The 16,969-nt window shown below is 41.1% G+C and overlaps 1 protein-coding gene across 3 annotated transcripts in view; it reads left to right on the top strand.

Annotated features, from left to right (window-relative positions):
- The first annotated feature begins 6,075 nt into the window (after nt 1–6,075).
- kank4 (KN motif and ankyrin repeat domains 4) overlaps nt 6,076–16,969 on the top strand; it is a 170,576-nt gene continuing 159,682 nt past the window's right edge. For all 3 annotated transcript variants that reach the window (XM_041790798.1, XM_041790797.1, XM_041790800.1), the window contains exon 1: nt 6,076–6,349. The gene's annotated coding sequence lies outside the window, so the exon portion shown is untranslated. The remainder of the gene's footprint in view (nt 6,350–16,969) is intronic.

The following is a 16,969-nucleotide window of genomic DNA, read 5'->3' on the forward strand; positions in this document are numbered from 1 at the left end:
GCATTGATGGCAATTTAAAAATATAATCTCGTTGCATTTTTCTCCAATTTGTGATTTGATATGCAGTTATTTTATAAAGTTCTTTGTGTGTTTTTTAATGAAAACAGGCAATAAACCTTTCTTTTTCACTACCAACACATTATTAGATAGATTAAACACGGGCTGAACTGTTTTGAAATTATATCTCATCCATTTTGTATTTTTATATTGAAGGGAGTGATCATTTTTATGGAAAGTCTACACATGCACAAACCATAAGTGAATAGGTGCTGAGCAAAAACTAATGAACAGGAAAAAAAAAATCTTAAACTCTAAGGCTCCATATGTCCAAGTTTTAATTGCACTAAAGACATGACATTTTGAGCACCACTGCAGTGAGAAGTGAGAAGCGGTGCTCAAAATGCTTGAATACAATTTAATCCATAAAATAAAACTTTGATATATTCTGTATGCATCTCATACAAAGTGTAATATTTGAAGACCTTTCTTAATCTTGATTATTAGGTTTTATGGCTCATAAAAAGAAAAATCCACGATCTTGAAATATTAGAGTATTCCAAAACACCAATTAAAAAAAGATCCATAATAAAGAAATGTTGATCTTCAGGAAAATTATGTTCATTCATGCACTCAATACTTGGCCAGGGCACATTTTGCACGAATTACTGCATCAAAGTAATGTGGCATAGAGCCAGTCATTCTGTGGCACTGCTGAAGTGTTATGAAGCTTTCAGCTCATATATATAGTTGAGTATGGTGTCGCTCATCGTCGTCTTTTATTTTGAAATGTGTATTTCACAGGAAGTGGAGTCTGGTTGTATTTCGTCTAATTTGGAAGGAGTCCATTTAGCGAAAGTTAAACATTTAAAACAGGTCTATTTCTTAAAACATACATTTAATATGTTTAGAACATGTGTTGAACATTTCTTTCGTTCAACTGGTTTAATCTAAAGATTTTAAAGTCTTTGTCAACGTTAACGGCTATCAACGGTCGTTACCTGTAGTGTCCATCTTTCACCGACAGGGAGCAGCATTGTCCATTAAATCGGATGTTGAGCTGTCCAGCATCGTTCCCACTTCCACTAGAGCATCTTCTCATCTGACAGCCAGCACAGGCTTTCCCTCTACGATCTTAACGGTAAGATACTATCTAATATACTTTTGCTTCCTGCTTCAATGTATAACCCGGACTGGTCTTGAAATATTTCCACGAGTCTAACGCATTTCATGTCTGTTTCGGCTTACTGGTACCAGTTGTAGTGTGTTGATTTTAATGGGGCTGCAGAGTGTTGTTGCTGACGTGCATTTTTACCGTACAGAGAGGGTGATAGTACTTGAATGTAGCTTTAAAAAAAAGCAATTGACAGGTGTGCCGTTTCCTCCGTGCATACAAGCCAGTGAAGGCATTCGTCAGTACGGTGGTGTGAGTGCAGGACGAACCTCTGCTGCTGCTGCAGAGTGCTGTCTGCTTGCTCAGCAGCGAAGATGTATCGATGGACAGGAGCTACTGCTTCCAGAATCCACTTATTTTCTGGCTTTGAGATCAAGTGCTGTTGCAGTAAGGATGCTGATCCAGTTGTGCATGGGAGTAGTTTGGGGGTACATGGCTTCTTGTGGGACTGAAGGCTCCCCAGCTGTGGTAGTGATGGAGCTACAGTATAATCACCACCACCATTCACTGAGTGTGTTATCTTTGCAATCCCCAGCTCGAGTTCCCCTTTACTGTACATTTCCTAACTAAAGACTGTACCAGAACCATTTGAATTTGGCTGTGATTATCTTCAAACCCCACATGCGATGATTCGTAATTGCCGTGATGGGATAGATTTCATTACAGATGTAATAACCAGCAGTTGATGTATCCAGATTTGACAAGGGGGACTGGTGGGGAGTGCTCTATTCTCTCACATCCCAATCCAAATCATAGCCAGGAGACATAGGCTACTGTAGAGGAGGATTACTGTGTTTCACCTCCATCATCACCTTTTGATAGCATCATTTTCTCAAGGGAGGTTATTTTTTTCTCTAACTTTGAGCATGACTGATCCTTTCATCCACATCCTGGTCTATATATTACACACTTAAATCTGCACAAGGCTTGGTTTTTGACTGGATTCTGCATGAAACCAGAATGAAATGAAAGATATTAAGTCACTGAAGAAGGGCTGAGCAGCTAGCTTTTTAGAAGAAACACACCCACCTTGTTGAATTATTTGCATCCTCTCTGTATGGATGCAAACATTTCAGAGATAATGCCACCTACTGGCTGATATCACAAGAATTTAACCCCTAACCTGTAGTAGTAATGAGGGCCATTCACATTGCTCTAGGCAGTGGAATTGGTCTTCATCAAGGCCGGCATTGTCCCAGGAGGGTCGGAGCAGCAAAGGTTGTCTGTGTGGCAGCTCAGAGCCTTGGCCCATGACGTGAAATAACCCCCATCCATTCCTCCCCCACCTCCTCACTGCAGAGGGGGGCACTGGAGGGAAAATGAGAGCATGTTGAGCGACAGGCAGTAGTGCACTCCAAAAATGAGAGGCATGTCCTGGAGGTGACTTCAGTTTACCTTTTAACAACAAACCCCTCTGTACATGTGGGTAGGTGTTGGTTTCCCTGGATATTCAATAAAGCTGGTAAATGATAAAGCCTGCACATGCTCGTTTACTATACAGCCGATTTACGAAATATTGGGTTTGCAACTTAAAGATTTTCTGCATCATTTTACCTGGTGTTCTGCATGTTCTCTTGAAGCGTACAGATACAGACAAAAACTTGCAAAACCTGAGCAATGTAGCCAGCAAGCCAGAAACTGTAAAAAATATAATGTGACAAATGGCAGAACTTAATTAAAACTTTCTGAGGAAACATTGCAGACACTGGCATCATCTTCATCAGGTTTTGGCTCATTTTACTTTTTTCTGTTTTCTCAAGATTTTTTTTTTAATCAGAAACCAGTGTATTATGATCAAACAAGATATAACAAACAAAGCCTTGAAAAGATAGTACATGTTACAATGGGAAAATAAAATGTATGGATGTCTGTAGAAACTACCCGTCTTGTCACTGGAAGTTATTTTAAAGTAAAATTCAAAGGCAGCTGTAGAAAGTACCACGAGTGACAGAAGGAAACTGCAAGTAAATTTAAATCTTGCTTTGTAAATAGGATTGGACCTGAGCTTGTTATATAGTGCTTTTTTAGTCTGACTACTCAAAGGGCTTTTACCCTGCAGGTCACGCCTACCCATTCCCACCCTTTCACTCCATATTCACACACTGATGTCAGTGTTTATGGAGAATCTACCATCGGTATTAGAAAATCCCTATCAAACGCATTCATACACATTGCATGCCACCAATAAAGCGGTGGGATCAAATTGGGGTTAAGTGTCTTGCCCAAGGTCACATCGACATTTGACTGCAAGAGCTGGAGATCGACCCCACAACCTTCCAATTGTGCGACGACTGACTCTACCTACCGAGCCACAGTCGCCCCTACAATGCTATATCTTGCTTTATTTTTTCTGTACTACTAACAGTGTTAAAATGTTACATTGAAAATTTACCCTATTGCAAAGACTCTCAAAGGTTACAGAGCTGGATTTTTTTCCTGGTAAGGATCAGCAGCCTGTTGCACCAGCATGCATGGGTTATGACTTAGTCTCCCACACTAAAGCCTGTGTTGTTGTAACTTAACTTGTGTCATTGTTTGGCTGCACTGCAGAGACATAAGGTTCATCTAAAGTAGAGGAGCATAAAATCCAAAGTAGCCAAAATATTGCAGCAGATATAAAGCTTTCACTTCATTTCTCCAATCAGTGTAAGGCACTTTCAGTGCAGTGTTTGACAGCGCTGCCTATCATGTCTGATTGTCTCTAAACTGGCTTATGGCTGAAAATAACTTGTGCCAACTGCAGTTAAACCTAAAAACTGCCCCAAAAGTATCTGCAAATGTGACAGAGCATTGTGATAAGGTGGCAACTAAAGCCTGCACACTAAACACAGAATGAGTATAAAATAACAAGAGTGAGCGGTGACATTGTCAATAACAGGATAATTTAACAGTCGAAACGATCTCTGCTCATAGAAAACTAATATGTACCTGATCACATAGAACACTCCTGACAGCAACCAGCCGGTAGAAAACTCTCAATTCCTCGATGTACTCCAAGTTATCACACCTTTCAAAACTGTCCTCAAGGCAACCATACTGTGGACTTTACTACAAGGAGCTAGGGGTAAAATTTAAGTTATAACCTAAGCCAAAATTAAAAGTATGAAGATTGATGTGACACCTTCGATGTTAGTTGAGCATAAACTCTGTTATGTGTAAGAACTTATGCTCAAACTAGCCTATATTTGAACTTAGATGGTGCAGCTCTTAGCTGCATGTTCTCTGTTGTGTTTCTTAGCAACTGCCTATGGCCAAGAAGTAGGCTAGTAGGGCTGAACGATATATCGTATTTCTGTCGCAGTGGCTATGTGTGCATACACAATACTCATATGGCAGCATTTGCTTTTTCCAATATCATTCTGCCCTATAGGCTAGTCTTAATTAGCTAGTGTTAAGCTGCTGGCTGACACTGTTGTGTTTTTATACACAGGTTTTGTATTAGTGTTACCAATCTTCTCTACAGACAAGAAGGCACTTTCACAACATGTTAGATGTATTCTTTGGTTATATAATTTCACTGACACAACTGAAAATAGAGCCCTTTCTGTTAAGTGGCCTGATGTAAAAAGCTATATTTTAAAGGGATAATTCAACATTCTGGCAAATGAAATAATCATGGAACATTACAAGACAGAGATGTTTTAAAGTTAAACGCAAAGCCGTAACTACACTCCAGACATGTCTGCTGCACTGTGTCCCTCCGCCCAGTGGTTTACTCAAGAAATAGTTCCAAATATTTGCTTCATGTGTCGTAATGTTACATAATTATACATTATTATTTCATAGCGTGGTGAATGTGCAGGTCACAACTTGTCCACGAGAGCATTTTGGAGTTGTTGGATTGTGTATTTGATGAGTTTGATGAGGGAAAGCTGTAATACCATAAGAATCCATTGCGTTGGCAGATCAGCTCCTAACTCGCCACCGCCGATCTAAAAAAAAGCTTGCACTGACAACTAAAGGTAACCAGCCTATTAGTAAGACTATACAGGGATTATAGCAATGAGCAAATTTGCCAAAATGTTGAAGTATACCTTTAACCTGACAGGTCAAGACAACTTTGGATAACAAACTAATGTTTAATGGCTAGATTGCAGACAGAGACTTAACACTTCAAATATGCATGAAGTATAAATGAAAAGACAAAAACTAAATAACCAACTTTAGTTAACCTTTTTCAAATAAGCCATTGTCTTATTATGATTCCTCATCCAAGGTCATGGCCTGAGTTTGGATGTTTTTTTTTCTGCTTAAAATTGTACCATTCAAGGATTTTCAGAGACCTGAGATGCTACAGTTTAAAAAAAACATATTTAATTTTCTCTTTTCATTACTTTCGATCAACATGGGACCTCTCACATGTTTATCAGGGTGGACCCAAAGGTTTGAAAACACTCATTTTGTAACCTTTTTTAATAGTTCTGTACCTCAACTTTAATATGATTTCCTGAGCATTAAATTCAGCTCATTAGGAGTTGTTTTTGCTTCCCTCTCTTGTGAGCTAGTTTATTTTCACTCAAAGCCCCAGCAGACGACTCATACAGGCTCTGCTCAGTCCTGACTGATGTGCATGTGTTTCATGAGTGCGTGTCTGTGTTTCATGAGTGTGTCCCTGTAGAAGCAGGTTAATTAGATCCTTCATGAGTGTGTGCATGTGTGCATAACCTCCCATGCATATGTGCATACATCAGATGAGATCAGATCGCAGGTTGCACGAAGGATTCCTCTCTCTCTCTCTCCCCCACTCTCTCTCTCTCTCCCTCTCTCTCTATCTCCCTCTCTTTCTAGAGCATCTGAGCGGTGTTTCTCGGTGGCGGTGCATGTTGAGGAGGAGGAGGTGGGTGTTTCCAGCCCAGCCGCTCTGATGTTAGGAAGCAGCCGCTCCTCCATCCTACTCAGTCTGCTCTCTCCTCTCCTGCTCTCCTGTTTCAGCCAGCCTGTCTGCCCTCTAGCGTAGTACTCTCCTTTCACTCGCCGCTATTCATCACCATCTAGGATACTTTTACACGTACCCACGCAGGTAGACAGATACTGGACTGAAGAGTTTGGCTCATAGGTACAGATTTATGTACATTAGTTTGTAAAAAGCTAGAAGTGTGGATCTGTAGCAGTGCTGCTGAAGTTTCCTCTTCCCACTACGTGTTTTTTTTCCAAAGGATATCACACACAGCTGCAGAGGTAAGGCAAGGATAGATGTGCTCTGCACATTTTCTAAGCTCATTCTCCCTTTCTCAGCTGTTTATTCTGTTCAGCTGCTCCTTTTTGCTCTTAAAATGTCTTCTGTTACTATCTATCTACTTTTATCTGGGGCTGTCTTCCTGTTTTTTCTGTGTAAAAGTGCAGTTTTTGTGTCTCCATTTGGAATTATTACAAGGCTTTTATGCCTGTATTTATAGAGGAGGACAGTGGATAGACATTTTAGAAAGTGGGGAATAACATGTGGGAAGGGAGCCACAGGCCAGACATGAACCTCAGATACCTGCATACATAGAGCATGACCTAACTACAACTACATCTGCACCCTTGAAATTGCATTTTCAAACCAGCAGAGCTTTTAATAGAGCCGCAATCACAGTCTTTTGGAAATGAAGTATCTGTCAGACTGATTTTTCAAGCAGAGATGTCTATTATTATTAGATGTCTATTAAAGCTGGGGTTGGCTGCTTTTCTTTTTTGGTGCAGTTTTATCATTGTTTTTTTTTCAAATTGAACTGAAGTTTTCAAACCAGCAAACTTTAATATAACAGCTGTGCTTGGGATCGATCCAAAAATAAATTTGTTACCAACTGCTTTGATGAATTCTTACTGGATTGGTTTGATTGCTTTTTTTTTTTTTCAAGCAGAATTTTCATTTGTTTGCAAGCTGCAGCTTCCTAAAAGTAACAACTGCTGCCATTTGTAAGCATTTCTAAATCTCTGGTTGGGGAATAAAGCAATTTGAAGATGTCCAGGAGATTATGATGAGCATATAAGACTCAAGACTGCAGTGCACACCACAGCTGTAGAATAAACAATTTGCATGTCTGTGCTGTTGCTTGATTACGTATTATGACTACTGGAACAAAGGTTCTTATAATGTAGTGGGAATACACTCACTTATAAGCCTTTCATATTTGAGCATCTGCATGGAGCATCATGCTAATGTATCTGTGATTGCAGCATCGTCATGTACATGCAGGAGACACAAGCTTTGCCTGCACAGTGCTTAGTTCTCTGACTGCTGATGGTGATTTAAGGCAAGCTGTAATGTAGATTAGTCACAGAAATAAGAAAGTGTCCTGGTTCAGTCAGGATGTCAAGAAACACACATGATTTGCAGCTAGAAAATTTTCTTTATAAGTAGTTGTTAATTAGCATGTATACTGTTATTTATGTGTGGCGGTTTAGCTGTTCTGGGATCCACCTGCCATTCTACGAGCCTATGTGGAAAGCATCAAGCAGAAACAGCACATGTTCTTTGCAGTAAGGAAACCTAAGACAAGGAGAGATGCAGCAAAAAAAAAACCCAGAGCAGGCATCAATGACAGCAGAATGACATTAAGTCAGAAGCAGAATGAAGGAGGAGCTGGGGTGGAGGAGGGTTGCAAGAACACCTTGCAAAGAGAGGCAGAGCATAGCCAAGCAAAAGCAGTTTAAACAAGGCAGCATGAGAGTGATTAGCCAATAGCATGCTTAGAGCAAAAGCAGCTGTCCGTCAGCTGATGAGGGCTTGTGTGAGATCAGCTGATCTCAATGCTTGACTCCGTGGCCTGCCTGAACTAATGCTCAAATTTTGGTTTTCATGTAACAACACAGAAGTGGCAGCTTAATGTGCTTCAGGTCAAGTGAATAAAATCGCATGCCCTGCTATTGCACATGCAGACATTGCCGTCGCAGTTGTAAAATGGTATATCAGTCAGCCCAACAGATACTGAGCTCAATATTATTTTACAACATCACATTAGCCTCTCATTATTTGAGCAGATCGGCAAAATACAAGCCAAATGTAAGTACTTGATCTGAATAAAAGTAGTCTTGGTGCATCCCTAGTCTGCACATTAATCCATAATGTAAATAAACATTAGTTGCAGGCCTATACTACAGTCCTACCAAGCTGTAGTTATGACTCCAGCTTTTATCATCTCTCTCTCTTTGTATGCTGTTGTTATGCTTTGCCCTGAGCTTTGAGTTTTCCTGCATCTGTTTTGTAATCAGATGCTGCAAGCGAGGCTTGCACTTTCATATTTGTGCACACATGTGCAAACTTCCTGACAGAGGGAATCTCTCTCTTAATCATCATTGCCCCCGCTGCTTTGTTGCTGAGTCTCTTTACTGTTGATGCCTTCTCTTGAGCTTTTTAAAATCTGTGTCAGGTTTCAGTAAAATTCATCTGATGATGTTATTTCGTGCATACTGCTACAATGAAAACATGCTGTAAGTGATGGATTGTGACTGGACCAAAGAAGAAAAAGCATGTGATGTTGTTCCAGTGGTCATATGCGACTTTTGCATGGTTGCTTTAGAGCGATCTGCATGCACTCCCTCTGCTGCATGTTTACTCCTCTTGCTTTCCCTGTTTTTTCCTCCCGCTCTCTCTCTTTAATGCAAACCCTTCTTGTCTCTCCCTATCTCTGCTTTCATGTGCTCTGCATGTATTCTCAGTTAAGTCTTGGTCACCGCTCTGCTTGCCTGCCACAGAGCATTGGCCATGGTTGGTTGGCTAACCGCAGCTACACAACATTAAAAGGCAAAGCGTTCTTGTTACGGGCGGCATGTTTACACCGTGTCACATTGAGTGTTTGTGTATTTGTGTTTATTTATTCAGCATTCACATTAAAACTCACCATCCATGCCCAGGTTAAAGGGCACTCTGTTATTCACACATGCTCGTCTGTCCTCAGAGATAAAGCTGACCCACATTAGTTCAGTCTCCTGCTGTGTTTACGTGTTTATGTGTGCGTGTGTCAGCGTAATTTCCTCAGAGGTGCTGAAAGGTAAGTCACACCAGCTCTCACGCTGGTGGCTTTCACTGTAACGGTGCCATCATGGGTGATTTGCAAAAAATACTTGGTCTGATTAGACAGTTTGTGAAATGTCAGCTTTTCAGGAAATCCTCTCAGCTTGATGCATGAATGTAAAAGGCCATCAAGTCTGACCTGCACCAGTTATGTAACCCTCATTGTCTCATAGAGTTATCTTAACTTATCACAGTCCTTTAGTCATTTAGTTAATGGTCAGGTCTAAGGATAAACTAGAAGTAGCAAAGTTTACATGCCTATGAGAACACTGGATGCACAGTTCCCAAAATTTTGTGCAACCATTCCTGTTTGTCTCAGGAGGATTTATAATAATTTTGGTAATCCTATTTATTCTTTTATTACCATCAAACCCATGTTTGATGACTCAGACCTTTATTTAGCCTCTGGGTGTCAAATACTGACCTTTAGTCCAGGTTGGCAACATTTCTTTATTAAAAGAAGAGTAAAGAACTGCACTGAGCTTTTCCTGGTGGAAAAGATGGTTTTGGTTTTCTCCCAACTGGCTCCACTGATAGTGAACAATGATAACAGCTGCCTGTTAAGATCATGTGATGTAGTGTACTCCCCTAACTCTTACCCTGGGGCAGCATACGCCTACTACGTTATATGTTTTACAACTCTGGTTGCCTGCAATAAAAAGTGACAGATCGTTGGTCCAATCAGCCTCCCAGAATTGTTTTTAAGTTTTGCCCTTCCTATCCATTGCAAAGCCAGTGGATTGGCTGGATTTCCACATCTGTCATCAGGCAGATCAATCTCTCACAGCTTTAATCTGAAACAATAATGCCTGGTCTGAGAATGGCCCTGACCATTTAGCATAATTTGACTCAGTAGCTAGGTGGGATTTAGTTGCACTGCAAGCCTGTAAACAATGGCTGCCAGTGTAGCAGTTAGTTCGGATGTAGCTGTAGTAGAGCAACTGTTTTTATCAGAACTGAACCACATGTCTAAATTACAAGAAGGACCACACTGGAAGCTTTTTATTGGCAGAACGATGTTTTTGCTCTTCTCCCAACCAGCTTCATCATGAGTTTGCAATAGTTGGGATAAGTTGGCTGCCTGTGGGCCGATTAGCTTGGATGTAGCTACAGCAGCAGTTTTTAACAGCGCTAGATGATATTTCTTTATTAAAAGACAGGCAAAGAACATTCAAAGTTTTATTGGCAGAAGAGATGTTTTAGTTATTTCACTGTCTTTGGCATGAGTTTGTTTCATGAATTGGCGACTGTAATGGCTACTGTGGAACACTTCAAAGCTGCACATGCCCACTAAGTGTGCTTTGCTTTACAGAATGTTTGCCCAAATACCCTCTGAAACTTTTTCCAAAAGTTCTTCCCTTCCCAAACACTTTCAATGGGTGGTTGACCAGAATGATGTGGTTTTTCTGCATATCAGTTGCAATGGTATGTGAAACAGTCTATCTAGCAGGTTAGCATGTTGTAGCTGTTCGCTCAGTCTTTGCTTCATCTCTTTGTCTGTTCCTAGGCTGATCTAAAGTTAGTTTAAGGCAATGTTTCTTTCAGTATACACTCACCGGCCACTTTATTAGGTATAGACACACCTTGCTAGTACTGGATTGAACCCCCTTTTGCCTTCAGAACTACCTTAATTTATCAGGGCATAGTTTCAACAAGATGTTGGAAACATTCCTCAGAGATTTTGGTCCATGTTAATATGATAGCGTCAATCAGTTGCTGCAGATTTATCGGCTGCACATCCATGATGAATCTCCAGTTCCACCACATCCCAAAGGTGCTCTCCTGGGTTGAGATCTGGTAACTGTGGAGGCCATTAGAGTACAGTAAACTTGTTTTCATGTTCAAGAAACCAGTTTGAGATGATTTGAGGTTTGTGACATGGTGCATTATCCTGCTGGAAGTAGCCATCAGAAGATGGGGACACTGTGGTCGTAAAGGGATGGACATGGTCAGCAACAATACTGAAGTAGGCTGTGGATTTTAAACGGTGCTCAAGGTGCCCAAAGTGTGTCAAGAAAATATCCTCTACACCATTACACCACCAGCACCAGCCTGAATGGTTGATACAAGGCAGGATGGATCGATGCCGTCATGTTGTTTATGTCAAATTCTGACCCTACCATCTGAATGTCGAAAATGCAGTCAAGATTCATCAAACCAGGCAAGGTTTTATCAATCTTCTGTTGTCTAATTTTGGTGAGCCCATGCAAATTGTAGCCTCAATGTCCTGTTCTTAGCTGACAGGACTGCCACTCAATGTGGTCTTCTGCTGCTGTAGCCCATTTGCTTCAAGGTTTGACATGCTGTGCATTCAGAGAGAGTATTCTGCATATGAGCTACTGTTGCCTTTCTATCATCTTAAACCAGTCTGCCCATTCTCCTCTGACCTCTGACATCAACAAGGCATTTTCATCCACACAAGTGCCGCTCACTGGATATTTACCCTTTTTCGGACCATTCTCGGTAAACCCTAGAGCTGGTTGTGCGTGAAAATCCCAGTAGAACAGCAGTTTCTGAAATACTCAGACCAGCCCATCTGGCACCAACCATGCCACGTTCAAAGTCACTTAAATCCTCTTTCTGTCCCATTCTGCTGCTCGGTTTGAACTTCGGCAAATGGTCTTGACCATGTCTACATGCCTCAATGCCTTAAGGTGCTGCCATGGGATTTACTGATTAGCTATTTGTGTTAACAAGCAATTGTACAGGTATACCTAATAAAGTGGCTAAAACTAAGAATCTAATACTGCAGCTGACACAGTTTAGGCTTGACCAACCATTTCCTAAAGTCTTTGGTAAAAGCATGAAAGACTAGCACCAGACACACTCATCTTACAAGATGCTATGGGTGCTGTCGGCTCAGGCTGATACAGGCTTTGTGCCTGTTTACTTCTAAGTAGTATCATTATGCAGTAACCAGATCTACAGTGGTTACTAGTGGTGGATGGCTGTGTTACAGTTAAGATATGGAATGTTGCTGGAAATGCAGCCTGCAGTAATGAAAAACATTTAGTTTAACTGAATTGTAATTCTGGGGTCAACTTGAATTGTCTAATCAGCTTATCACAAACATCCCTGGAAAGTCAAAAATCTGCAGTTTTTGCACTTCCACATCAGCTTCATTTTTGACAACACAGGTTTTGGCTTTATTTTACCCAGAATGCCCTTTGTGGGAAGAAAAGAGGCGTTGCATGAAAGAAAAACTTCAAAAACATCACATAAAACCTTGTTCCCACAGTCTTGTCTGCTCCCACGTTGTCATAGACATCATTTCCCCTCTGTTTCTATGTCTATTTTATCTTCTTTTCTTTTATACAGAATTGTAAGGGGATAACATCATAACTGTCCTGTCTTGTACAGGCCTTATAAAAGAGGCTCTAAAGTCATGAATAGTAAAGTGGCTCAGTTTGGTGCTGCAGTAGAAACCAGCCCATTAGGGACCAAGCCTTAGGTAGAAGTGTATAGGAAAGGCTTAGCAGCTTAATCTGATGGAAAGTGTATTGAAGCACAGAGGCACAGACACAGTGGGCCCACCCAGAATCTGCAGCCACTCCACTGAGCATCTGTGGATGGCTGCTCTCATGCAGAACTCTCACTTCACTCTAAACATCAAACAAATTATCCTTTTTCTCTCAGCATGCTCAGGCTGTGCTCATGAGTGATGGTCACGATGTTAATATTTTCTCTTTTGCTTTTCTAAAGATAGCTGTGAAGTGAGGCACAACGCAGCCCAAACCACATGGCACACGACACGATCCCTTGTGATGAGTGTTTGTCTGGCATGTCTGGAGCAGCTTGCTGCAGGTTGTTTTCTCACTGTGAGTGTTCGCTGAGACGGACAGTTCTGTGCATGACGTGTGTGTGTGAGGTTGGCCTGTGCCACTCATTGCCAGTCTGTGCTCTATCTCCACTGGCCAAGCGCCCAGTGTTCCCATGTGGTTCGAATTCTCCAGGCTTTTCACATCCACTGACTCCTCCTTGGGCCTCTGAACCTGTAAAGCCTTTGTCGACCCTCACAGCCGGAGTATGTTTGCGCACAATGTGTGTGCTTAGTTGATTGCTTAAAGGGATAAAGGTGTTCAGTTTCTTTCACGGGAAAATAATCCACTACAAAGTCAAAATAAAGCTGGAAAGAGAAAGAGCCTGTGATGTGGGGGCTTTGGAAAGCACTGCCTTGCATGTGTGCATGAGATGGGGCCATGCAGAGCAACAACATGTTGTTTTTTTATTGTTTATCTCCATGGTATTTTTTAGTTACCATAAAAAAGATGTTCTTTTATCGTACAAGTGGCAGAGCCCGGGTTAAGGAGCTTTAGGGCTACTTAGCTGTTCTGTAGGCGGGAGGGGGACTCCCTAAACTCGCCGTCTGTGTCAGTCAAAGAAGCCAAAAACCCCTCACTGCGAACGCACACACGAGAGCCGGGAGCCATCGTTCTCACTCACCAGCTGAGCGAACGCCCAGGGATAGCACTACTAATCTCATTCTCTGTTGACACACTATTCCTCAGCTGTGCCATGCGTTCGCAGCTCTCTCCCTCTCATCACGTTGCCATCCTGAAGCTGGAGGTGTGTTTCTCCTATCAGTGTCAGCAGAAGGGTGAGTTCACACCGAGCCCGAGGTTTGTGTGTGTACAGTATGTGCCCGCAGCACATCTGTCCTGCTTACCGCAGCTTCCCACAGATGACACACTTTGAAAAAATATGTGTGGGTTTGCAGAAGTTCACATCAAGTGGCAATGGATTTCTGAGCTGTTTGGGTAGCAGGGCAAAGAAGTTTTCTCATCGTTGGAAAGAAAGTAGAGCTAAGGATTCTTGTGTATGAGTCTTAGAAGTACTGATTCAACTTATTTACTGAAGCAGGCATGAAAAAATGCAGTCATTAAAGTGTTAAGAGCAAAAAAGCAAAAGATAGCCCTGTGAAGGACATTTTTAACAGCTATTTCCGTGCAGAGCTAATTTAACCTTGTGCCGTAATGAGGAAACTATTAAAGTGAAATAAAAAGAGCATGAACGCAGCCCTACTCTGCCAACCAGTTAGACGGCAAATCTCTAATCTGCTATTTTGGCTGGTTCACCTTCATCCGTGCCATTACACGTTCTCTCTCTGTCTTATCAGTCAGCATAGTTGTATGACGTCGTTGTGCTTGGGATTGATGGAACAAATTAACATAGATTTTTGAATATTATTACTGTTTTTTTGGCTTATGTAGTCAGTTTGATGTTGGCAACCTAAGTGCAATGATGCCAGGTAAAATAATCAAACATTGTCATCAAATGTTTCTAGAAATGTGAGCAATTATAGTAACAACAATTGTGTTACAATTTTAGGGGTAAACGTCCAAGTGTTCACACTAAAAAAACCTCAAGGAGATGATTGGCTATGTATCACACAAGCACTAGCCAATGAACACTAAGATCAGGGGGGAGGCTAATTACTGGAGTGCTTGTCCATTTTTCACTTGAACCAGGATCAAATATCTGACCTGCTGAAGGTGTGTTTTAATCCATACTTCACTCGTCTTTAGTCATGGATGATGAGAAGAAGCAGACCGTGGCTTTGTCTCTCTCAAAGCAGCCACAGTTCAATCCCCTCTGTCTGTTTGCATCACAATGCTAAAGTTTAGTGAAGTATCCCTCAATAGTCACGGTCTATTCCTGCCAAATCTGACATTATAAAAGCCTCCTCATTGAAGACTTTTATTTTGAAGAGCAACATCAGGAAATTGGGGGGTTTTCAGTTGCAACTTAATAACAAGGACGTCTCATAAATGAGAGTAACATAACTTCGCATAAAATGAGATATAAGGAATACCTGAAGAGTTTAATACAGGATGAGAAATGAAACTTCTCCAATCACCTTCCAGGGATTTTTTTGAAAAGTCCTGCCCTTCCTAAACGCTTTGTATGGGAGGTTTCCCAGATGAATGTGAAATACATTCATGCAGTGGTTAAATGAAACTGCCTATCTGGCATGTCAGGTTAAGTTTTTTATTGGTTCCAAATATCAGTTGTCAATCATATGAACTACAAAATAATCTGTTTATTATCAGCCCTTCCCTCCAAACAGGAAATGGATGGTTGGCTGGTATTAAACCAAGATCAACCAATCCTAAAAATGTATGTAACATATATCTATCACCTAAAGCAGGCACCAGAAGAGAAGTGAATTCATCAAAATATCGCAAGCAAACTCATGCAGACTGTTGAGTTTGCACAAATACACCTAGAAAATGTCAGTACCTTAGCCAAAGACAGAATGCTTAGTGTTTAGAAAGAGCTAGAACTATGTAATTTCCTAATATTTGGTGCCATCAGGTCTTATATTTTCATTCATGTAGTGTTAAAACAAGCATGTGTATTGTTTGATGTTTTATTGGTACTGGACTGAGGTTTGACATTCTGGTATCATGGCTTTCTGTGATGAAAAAGGCAGACTTAATTTACCTCTGACAAAATGAAGACTTTGTAGACATCAGCACTTTATTTGCTGACAATTCATGAGTTTGTTGTGGCTGATGTCGATCCAGCCCAGTGTTGGAAATAGGCCAGCAGAAACTGAAGTCATTGCCAAAGTAGGCAGATTTCTTCCTCTGCCCAGAAAGCACTTTTTGTTTTTGAAGGAATTTCAGCTGCTTTAGATTTGAACAAAGCACAGACTCTACTGACTCCATACCATATCTCAACTATCAGTTTGATGGCGGACCATTTTAGCGGTTGCTTTTTAAATGAGAAACTTACTGACGGATCACAGTTTACCTTCTCTTAACACATCTAATGTGTAGGTTAAGATCTGTCGTTATTCTAGTCAATGCCTTCTTTGTGTTGTCTTTTACTGCACGTTTCTTGTGTTTGTGCAGAGCAAAAGTAGCTGACTCCTGCCGATGGGATTTTCCTGTTTTAATCTACACTGTCTTTAAAGTGTCAACATAGTAGTCTTGATACCCTATGATGTCTTTCATCAGACTGATTTAGCTGTTTAGTCACCCTCACCTTGTCAGGTTCTGGATGCAGCTTTTAAGCAGACCATGCAACCAACCAGAGTATTTTCTGCACTTAAAATCAGGCAGCTTAAAAAGGAGGATGTAGCCCCAAATGTAATGCCATCTATATTCGTTGACTGCCTTTTTGAAGCTGTAAATTTTGCATTTCAGCCTTCACTATGCTGCTTTTTGTTCCTTTTTTTGGAGGCCAAAAGTTACAGTATTTGCAGGAGCATTATTTTGGTCTCTGCCCAAGGCTAATTTTTTAGCAGGCTAATCAGCAAGTTAATGAGCTGAGCCTTATTATTGGTCCAAAAATTCTCTCAAAGGCATCAGCATGTCAAACACAGCCAAAGGGTCACGTTCAGTGACTCCAATTAGCGGAGGTGACACCTTGCAGACAGCTGATGGCACCCACCTGTCACTCAAAACAGCCATGCTTCTTAATTATGCATATGTGGAAGTTTTAATATAACTTAGATGAGTGAGTCATGGAAAATTAAAACTTGGTACTGTTGGGGAAATGAGCGTTTAAGAGACTTAAATATATCTGTATCTGATGTGTAAAGTTGGCATGGAAATGGGGTGGGGGGTGGGGCATTGATTTGCCTCTAGAGCCTTATGTGCTCATTTTAGGACCTACAAACTTTAATCCTGAGCCACAGAGGTTGCCGCTTTATTGCAAACATAGCTGCAGTACTTCTTAGGATTGCATTTGCGTCATCCTGGTTGCAGTCTTTCTCAGCAGTTTTACACCTTGAGCATTCCAATGCCACTGGAGTTTTCCTACTGTTCTGACTTTTAAAAAGGGGCCTCTAGACA

Source organism: Cheilinus undulatus, linkage group 7 (assembly GCF_018320785.1).
Source record: "Cheilinus undulatus linkage group 7, ASM1832078v1, whole genome shotgun sequence".
In the NCBI taxonomy this organism is placed as follows: Eukaryota; Metazoa; Chordata; class Actinopteri; order Labriformes; family Labridae; genus Cheilinus; species Cheilinus undulatus.